At 42.6% G+C, this 8,241-nt stretch overlaps 1 pseudogene; it reads right to left on the reverse strand.

Annotated features, from left to right (window-relative positions):
* Positions 1-471: 471 nt before the first annotated feature.
* Positions 472-3,292, reverse strand: LOC103205832 (annotated as a pseudogene).
* Between the last annotated feature and the right edge of the window lie 4,949 nt (positions 3,293-8,241).

Raw genomic sequence — 8,241 nt, forward strand, 5'->3', positions numbered from 1 at the left:
GCTAGTATTGTCACAGCCTAAATACTCTTAAGAGTACAATAACAGTTGCAATAAGTAATGTTGTTGTTGTTTGCCGTCGAGTCGGCCCCGACTCATAGCGACCCCTCCTTGGGTTTCCGAGGCAGTATCACTACGGAAGTAGGATTGCCCAACCTTCCTTCCGAGGAGTGGCTGGTGGGTTTGAACCACCAGCCTTCTGGTTAGCAGTCAAGTGCTTTAGCCACTATGCTACCAGAGCTCCGCAATAAGTAATAGCATATATTTTTAAAAAGCTTCATATTTTATTACTTTTTATTTGCACTTTCTCAAACTTTATTAAAGAAAAAAGCAATGATGGTAAATCTCCAGAACATAGTAGATTTTCTGAAATTCCTCCCTTGAAAATGTGATACCTGATTTCCAAACACATGTCAGAAGTATACATGATTCTTAATTATACTAACCAAGTGAGAAGTTGAAATCCTAAAACATTCATTTTCCAACTTTTCCAAGTCCATGGTCTGTCTTTGGATCTGCAACAATTGCCTGAACAATTCCTGTCTTAGGGTGTTTTCTAGAGACACAAAACCAGTGAAGCTTATAGATATAAATACAGTATAGAGAAACTGATCTCAATGAAATGGTTCACATGGTTGTAACCAAAAAACTAAATTCACTGCCATTGAGTCAATTCTAACTCATGGCAACTCCCTTTGGGTTTCCAAGGTGGTAAATCTTTACAGAAGTAGATTCCCCAGTCTTCCTTCCATAGAGTGGCTGGTGGGTTTGAACTGCAAACTTCTGGTTAACAGTCAAGTACCTTAAGCACTACGCCACCAGAGCTCCTTCACACAGTTGTAGAGGGTGGCAAATCCCAAGGCCATGGGTCAGACATCAAGCTGAAGTCTCCTCCTGATTCATGTAGCTGCAGTGGCTAATGAACTCAAGATCGATAGGCAATGCAACAGGCTGTTGGCTTCAGAGGTTGATGAGTCCAAGATTGGCAGGTAAAATGGCAGGCTGTTTGGTCACAGGCTGTGAAGGCAACAATCCTAAAATGGGCAGGCAATGTAGCAGGCCACTAGTTCAAGTCTGAGAACCGGAGGTCAGATGATTATGAGCCAGATTCAGTATCCAGACTCAGCAAAAAGCCAGAGAGCTTTCCTAAAGCTCTTCCATATGTACTGGAAGCAGGTCACACCCCAAAGGGAACTCCCTTTCAACTGACTGGTTGCTCACAGCAGATCTTGTCATTGAAGTGATTACATTATAACAGATCTAATTATGAGGAATGATCACCTCAAACCACTTAAAATAATGGCCCAGCCAAGTTGACACAGAGCCTTAACTATCAGAGTCACTATGGCTTCATTATTTTTGATCTGTAGGTCTTTGAACTCCTATGTGTAGCAATTGCAGAATTTCACCAGCTTCATTAAGAACTGCATCTCCTGCAAGAATATACTTGTCTAAAGCAATAGGCAAGCCCTCTTTTGTTTGATTTACTTTAGCAACTACATCCTGTGTCAGGGGCTCCTGAATCAAAATGCAACTTGCCCAAAGCATTACCAAGTAAACATCATGAAGTTGAATCTAAAAAAGGTTAACCAAAACCATTACATTAGCCTAAAAATCAGGATTATTTACATCCAAACTGGTGAATGACTGCAATTTTGGTTGCATTGCCACATTTTTTTGCATTATCAAGTACCTAGCTTCGTATTTTTCAGCATTATCTCCATATTCACATTTGACAGCTAAACCAAGAAGCCAGTTAATTGCTTCCTGTCAATCTTGAATGTTGAAAGGGCAGTTGACTTGTGTGAGATACTTGTCAAAAATCTCAGACCAATTATTGCTGTGAATGCTAAAGCACCTCTGTCTTCAGACTTGTAGTGTCTGATTTTATGGTCTTCATGTCAAACAACTGCAGCGGAAACAGGCATTGCGAGGCCAAATATTGTCATCCTTGCTTTCTAATAGCCTGCTTCCATTTGCTAAATCACTCTTCTGTAACTTTTGATGGGGTGACATTGGAGGTCTAAGTCTTGGCATATAACCCTTTGTTCAATGAAGCCATACAAGCTTCTGCATCCCACTAAGGGGACCAGAGAATTGAATAATTCCTGTTACCTCCTGGGACCACCTTGTATGTTGTTGTTGTTGTTGTTAGGTGCTGTCAAGTCGTTTCCTACTCATAGCGACCTCATGCACAGCAGAACGAAACACTGACTGATCCCATGCCAGCTCCACGATCCTTGCTATACTTTAGCCCATCATTGCAGCCACTGTGTTAATCCATCTCATTGAAGGCCTCCCCCTCTTTTGTCCACCCTCCACCCTACTAAGCATGACATCCTTCTCCAAGGAAGGGTCCCTTCTGACAACATGACCAAAATAGGTCATGTTGTATGTAATTTCCCTAATAAACTTGTTGCTTCTATCCATGGAGTTGCCTGCTCTTTCTTTTGTCTCATGGTGCTTTGGGTAAATTTCAAGTCACCGGTTCATGCTAAGACAATTGGTGAGTCAATCGGAAAACTGAAGATATGGCGAGTGGGGGTGAGGCATCTGCTGGGGGAAATCTTGGATTGGCAAGTAACCTCCATGGGAGGAGATCTGGCCCATGTGCTCAACGCGTGTAAACTTCCATGTGAGTATGGGAATACCTAGAAAATGCCAAGCAGCATAGCACCATTGTGGGAAAGCACACATCTTCATAAGTGTGGAAAAGAGGCTGAGAAAGTATTAATGACCAGAACAGTGGCTGCTGCTCTGGGTAGTTCAGCTGGCCATTAGTGCCTATTTTGCTGTTGAAGCATGAGTTAAGAGTACTGCAAGAGGAGCTGCAGTGGGAAAGGGATGTATGACAGTCGTGTGTGTGGCCACTACTGATATTCAGAAGAGCTGCCTCCATGAGCAGCAGGGTGAGCAACTAGAGAAGCTCATCTGGAGGTGTACAAAAATGGAGATGGAGGGGGAAATGGCTCAGGGAGAGTGAGTGGTGAGCTAAAAGCACAGAGCACGAGTGAAGAAGTTTAGTCACCTATCTGCTTTTGCCCCTGCTGCTGCCTCCATAAGCAGGAGCCCCAACTGGGCCTGGCATGTTGTTTCCATCTCTCCTTATTACTTAGGCCATGAAGACAGGAAGAGAGAGTGAGAGAGGAGAGAAAGTGAGTGCTGGGAGGAGGCGCCTAAACTGGGCCAACTTCTGCACATGTGACATGGAGGGAAACTGTCTGTCTGTCCGTCTCTTTCACTTTCTCCTCTCTCATCTTCCCCACTCCCCACCTTGTTTGTGGAAGTGCACCATATTGGTGCCTGTGGCCAAAGTTGGTAAAAAGGGAACTCAATTCTTACCACAATGGAGCCAGATAATTAATTCTTTACTTCAAGAATGAAAGCGAAGACATTATAGGTAGGCAGAGCCTATGTGCAGCAAAGAGCAGTTGACCTAGGCAAAATTGAGAGGCCAAAAAGAAGATGTGAGCTGTGGGAAAAAGAGGGAAAAAAGGTTGAATGTCCCAAAACTCTACAGCCTCTTGAGAGTAACCAAAAAGTAGATGTGGGTGGACTTAGTTATTGCCAAGACAGCAGTAAAGATTTCAACCTTTGAAAGAATCTGAAGCATAGCAGCAATACCACCCTCTGAGTCCTACTGCCCCCTGTGAGGAAGTGCCCCTTGCCTCTAGGTGGACTCTGCTAATCCCTAGGGACTAGGGGTGGGGGCTGAGGTCACCCACAGGTCAGAGTTCTACAGAGGGACCAGAGGATGACTCATGTAGTGATCATAATACATTGGTCAAAGATAAATAACAGCAGGCTAGCTCTGGTTGACCAGAATGGACCTTTATCTTGGAAACCCTGAACAGTTTAAAGTATCCCCCCCCCCAGTTGATAATTGACATTATAGGGGTGGATGTCCTAATGGAATTGGCTTTGATTCCATCTGTGGGAGAATCCCAACTACAGGTAACAGTAGTGAAAGCAATCCTGGGAGAAAATTTGGCACCTGAACCAGTCACCCTTCCCCACCACAAAAAGTGGCAAACAATAGACAACAGAAGTTGCCTGGTGGGCATGAGGAAATGAGTGGAATTATTTTAGAATGGAACAGGGTAAATATCCTCCAGGAAACCCACAGTACTATGTGTGTGTGACCAATGGAGAAACCAGGTAGGTCCTGGAGTATGACTGTGAACTATACCAGTCCTGAATAAAACGACCCTGTTAGAAATTTTAGTGGAGACCTAGGATGGTTGCAGGGACCAGACTCTGTTTCCTTTCTCTGCTACTATCTGTTGATTTCATTGCATTGATGGCCTTATGTTAACTGCTGAAGATGTTTCTCTGTTATAGGATTGTCTAGATACACTAATCACCCACCTACAGGGAAGAGTATGGACCGTGAACCCCCAAAAGGTGTAGGGGCTGGGTACACTGGTGAAATTCCTAGGGATCCTCCGGTCAGGTTAGACCTGTGTGTTACTGAAGCTTACCCCACCCCTGTTGTTGTTGTTATGTTCCATTGAGTCAGGCTTAACTCATAGTGAGCCCTCCTTGGGTTTCCAAGGTAGTATCACTACGGAGGTAGATTGCCCAACTTTCTTTCTGAGGAGTGGCTGGTGGGTTTGAACCACCAGCCTTCTGATTAGCAGTCAAGTGCCTTAGGCACTACGCTACCAGAGCTCCTACCCCATCCTTAGGATGCAAAAAGGAGTGTAGGCTTTTGTGAGTCTTTTGGGATATTGGAGAATATTTATGCCTTACTCATCTCAGTGCTTGAGACAACTCTATCAACTAATAAAAAGGAATGCCTTTTGAGACTGGGATAAAGTGTTCTTTATCTCAAGTTTTCGAGAAAGCAAAAACATTGGTTGCACAAGTGAAAGTGCTGGGTACAATACAGGAAGGGCTACAATATCAAGATGACCTTCCAGCATAGGCTAGTGTGCTACTGGAGCCACTTCTGCTCTCTACTGAGAGGAAAGGCCCATTGCCAGCAGATACCTGGTACACAGATATCTCTAGCTGAGGTATGTAAAACTGGCTCAGAGCAAAATATCAGTGGGCCCAGACTATCACAGAAACCCCTGTCCTGGCAAGAGACTGCAATTCTACAAGTCTATGGTATGGTTTAAGTTGGTTGGTGCCTGAATAGGTTGTGCTGGGAGAACCTACCTCTGTCTGTTTCGATTTAAGTAGAACCCCTTGGGTTCCCTTGTTTCCCTACAAGTCCTATCCCCAAATTGTGGACTGGACTCCTGTGTCCCACTGCCAACATATGATAGTGCCAAATACCACTGATTGGTTGCAGCGCAAACTCCCCCACATGATCATGGGAGTGTACCTTGCTCTAAATAGTACTAGACGGATGTGTGACCACTGCTTGTGGCCCTGGTCGCCACACAATTAGATAGGACATTGCATCTCAGGGTTGCCCTGCATTGCAGGGACCGTTAGGAATTCTATACCAAAACCTCTGAATTTTCCCATGGTAAAGGCCCTGATTCAGATAAGGGGAGGGAGGGAGAGCTCCCACCCAGGTGAGAAATGGGAAGAAGCCAGGGTCAACAGCAGAACAGGTAGGGGGAAGACCAGGAAGTGGGTGGAAAGGTTTGAAACAGCTAAGGGAGACTAACTTGTCTGTCAGTATGTCCTACTGTGGTGGGTTGTGTGTTGCTGTGAGGCTGGAGGCTGTACCACTGGTGTTTCAAATGCCAGCAGCATTGCCCATGGTGGACAAGTTTCAGCTTCCAGACTCAGAAGAAGGAAGAGGGCATCCACTTCTCAAAGAATTGTCCAGGGAAAACTGTATGAATAGCAGAGAAACACTGTCTAATATGTTACAGGACAACTTTATGAATAGCCTGAAAGATTGTCCAATACAGTGCCAGAAGATTAGTCCCTCAGGTTGAAAGGTACTCAAATTGCGACTGAGAAAGAGCTGCCTCATCCGAGTAGAAACAATATCAATCATATGGATAAAGTAAAGCTAATGGACCCCCATTTGCTGACATGACATGACTGAAACTGAGGAGAAACAGCTGCAAACATCCATTAATAATTGGAACATGGAATGTACGAAGTATGAATCTAGGAAAATTGCAAGTTGTCAAAAATGAAATAAAATGCATAAAGATGGATATCCTAGGCATTGGTGAGCTGAAATGGATTGGTTTTGAATCAGACAACCATATGATCTACTAGGCTGGGAATGACAAATTGAAGAGGAATGACATGGCATTCATCATCACAAAGAATGTTTCAAGATCTATCCTGAAGTACAATGCTGTCAGTGATAGAATAATATCCATACACCTACAAGGAAAGCCCATTACTACTACTATTATTCAAATTTATGCACCAACCCCCAAAGCCAAAATGAGGAAATTGAAGATTTTTTTTTATCAACTTCTACAGTCTGAAATTGACTGAACATGCAATCAAGATGTGCTGATTATCACTGGTGACTGGAATGCAAAAGTTGGAAACAAAGAAGAATCACCAGTAGTTGGAAAATTTGGCCTTGATGATAGAAGTAATGCTGGAAATTACATGATAGAATTTTGCAAGACCAATGACTTACTCATTGCAAATACCTTTTTTCAACAACACAAATGGCAGCTATGCACTTAGACTTCACCAGATGGAGTACACAGGACACAGATTGACTCTATCTGTGGCAAGAGGCCATGGAAAACTCAATATCTTCAGCCAAAATAAGACCAGGAGATGATTGTGGAACAGACCATCAGCTGCTCATATGCAAGTTCAACTTGAAGTTGAAGATGTCTAAAATAAGTCCATGGGAGACAAAAAATGACCTTGATTATCCTTTCTGAATTTAGAGACCATCTAAAGAATAGATTTGATGCATTGAACACCAATGACCAAAAACCAGAAGAATTGTGGGATGACATCAAGAACATCATCCACGAAGAAAGGAAAAGGTCATTAAAAAGCTAAGAAAGGAAGAAAAGACCAAAATGGATGTCAGAAGAGACTCTGAAACTTGTCCTTGAATGGAGAGCATCTAAAGCAAATGGAAGAAATGACAAGATAAAAGAGCTGACAGAAGATTTCAAAGAGCAGCTCCAGAAGACAAAGCCAATTATTATAATGAAATGTGCAAAGACATGGAGCTGGAAAGCCAAAAGAGAAGAACATACTTGGCATTTCTCAAGCTGAAAGAACTGAAGAAAAAATTGAAACCTCAAGTTGGAATATTAAAAGCATCTATGGGCAGTATATTGAATGATGCAGGAAACATCAAAAGAAGATGGAGGAAATGCACAGAGTCACTGTACCAAAAAGACCTCGTCAATCTTCATCCATTTCATGAGGTGGCATATGATCAAGAACCAATGGTATTGAAGAAAGAAGTCAAAGCTGCACTGAAGGAAGTGGCAAAAAACAAGGCTCTAGGAATTGACAGGAGACCCACTGAGATGTTTCAACAAATGGATGCCATGCTGGAGGCACTCATTCAGCTATGCCAGGAGATTTGGAAGACAGCTACCTGGCCAACTGACTAGAAGAGTTCCATATTTGTACCCATTCCAAAGAAAGGTGATCCCACAGAATGTGTAAATTATTGAATAATATCATTGATATCACATGCAAATAAAATCTTACTGAAGATAATTCAAAAATGGTTTCAGCAGTATATTGACAGAGAACTTCCAGAAATGCAAGCTGCCTTCAGAAGAGGATGTGGAATGAGGGATACTATAGCTAATGTAAGATGGATCTTGGATAAAGCAAAAAATAATAGAAAGATGTTTACTTGTGTTTTGTTGACTATGCAAAAGCATTCAATTGTGTGGATCATGACAAGTTGTGAATAACATTGAGAAGAAGGGGAATTCCCAAACACTTGATTGTACTCATGAGGAACTTGTACATAGATCAAGAGGTTGTCATTCAAACAGAACAAGGGGACACTGTGTGCTTTAAAATCAAGAAGGGAGTGAGTCAAGGTTGTATCTTTTCACCATATTTATTCAATCTATGTGCTGAGCAAATAATCGGAGAAAGTGGACTATATAACAAAGAATGTGGCATCAGGATTGGAGGAAAACTCCTTAACAACTTGTGATATGCAGATGACACAACTTTCCTTGGTGAAAGTGAGGATGATTTGAAGCACTTCCTGATGAACATGAAAGATTTCAGTCTTTACTATGGATTATACCTCAATATAAAGAAAACAAAAATCCTCACAACTGTGGTGAGACCCCCAATACTATGGTCCTGGGA

This window comes from Orycteropus afer, unplaced genomic scaffold, assembly GCF_000298275.1.
Source record: "Orycteropus afer afer isolate SDZICR_OR568_19922 unplaced genomic scaffold, OryAfe1.0 scaffold00292, whole genome shotgun sequence".
NCBI classification, from domain to species: domain Eukaryota; kingdom Metazoa; phylum Chordata; class Mammalia; order Tubulidentata; family Orycteropodidae; genus Orycteropus; species Orycteropus afer.